The following is a 1,054-nucleotide window of genomic DNA, read 5'->3' as shown; positions in this document are numbered from 1 at the left end:
GTACAGACTATCTGATTAATGACCTATTTTTAAGCCAAAACATTTGCTTTAAACTGAGATTCCCATCCCAGTGATGCCTAACATTAACATGATCAGATGCACCAGGGTCAAGATAATCAGGAGGCTGATAACAAGTTCTTGGGGCTGAATGTGATGAATAACAGGAACATCCACTATAACAGGTTGTTTTGATGGGCTGTTTGTTTATGACTAATTGTCTTTGTTTAATTCAATATAAAAAAAGTCAGTTTGAGATAAGATGGCAGAAAAGTTTCATCAGGGTGTTATGTAAACCATTTTCTCAGGTAAATGGCCATGGCAGAAAGGTTTCTTCAAGGTGTTTGCCTACTGTCTTCTCAGATTAATGATCAACAATCTGAAAAGTAAAAGTACTTATAGATCCAATTCCTGTCTCTGTTCATTGGATTTTGCTAGTGACAGGTAGCACCAAAAACCCAGCCCTGTTCCACCAACAATATGGACACTTTAATGATGTTCATTCTTTCAGTCCACAGCATGGGCTATTTTCCATGCAACTGTATCTTTTTCAGTTATTTCCATTAATGTCCTATAGTTTTCAATGAACAGGTCTTTCACTTATTTGGTTAAATTAATTCCTAGATATTCTTTTAAATGCAATTGCAAATTGGATTGTTTGTGTGATATGAGTGCAGGCTGGACATTGATCAGATACATACTTAATAGATATGAACAGTCAAAATATATAAATTAGGAGGCTGAGTTATATGGAGGTTAAAGAATTTTCCTTAGGTTATAAACTAGTTAACGGGTGAAACTGAGAGTTCAATTCAAGTTTGGCTTTCAACCAGTATGTGATATATCACTTCTTTTGTTTCTTATAAGATGAAAACTTAAGAATTGCAGGTTTTTAATATTAGATAATCTTATTTCGATGGCCATGAGAGGGAAGAACTCCCTGTGTCCGAACATGCCGATCTACCTGCTGGGGTCATCGGGAATCATTTGGGGCAAACATTGAGACCAGAGGTGCCGAGACCACAAAACCACGAGTTTCTGAGAGTTGCGATTCACG

This window comes from Condylura cristata, unplaced genomic scaffold, assembly GCF_000260355.1.
Source record: "Condylura cristata isolate star-nosed mole 26May11 unplaced genomic scaffold, ConCri1.0 scaffold00017, whole genome shotgun sequence".
NCBI lineage: Eukaryota > Metazoa > Chordata > Mammalia > Eulipotyphla > Talpidae > Condylura > Condylura cristata.
The sequence above is the reverse complement of the archived record's forward strand: the minus strand, read 5'-3'. Positions refer to the sequence as shown.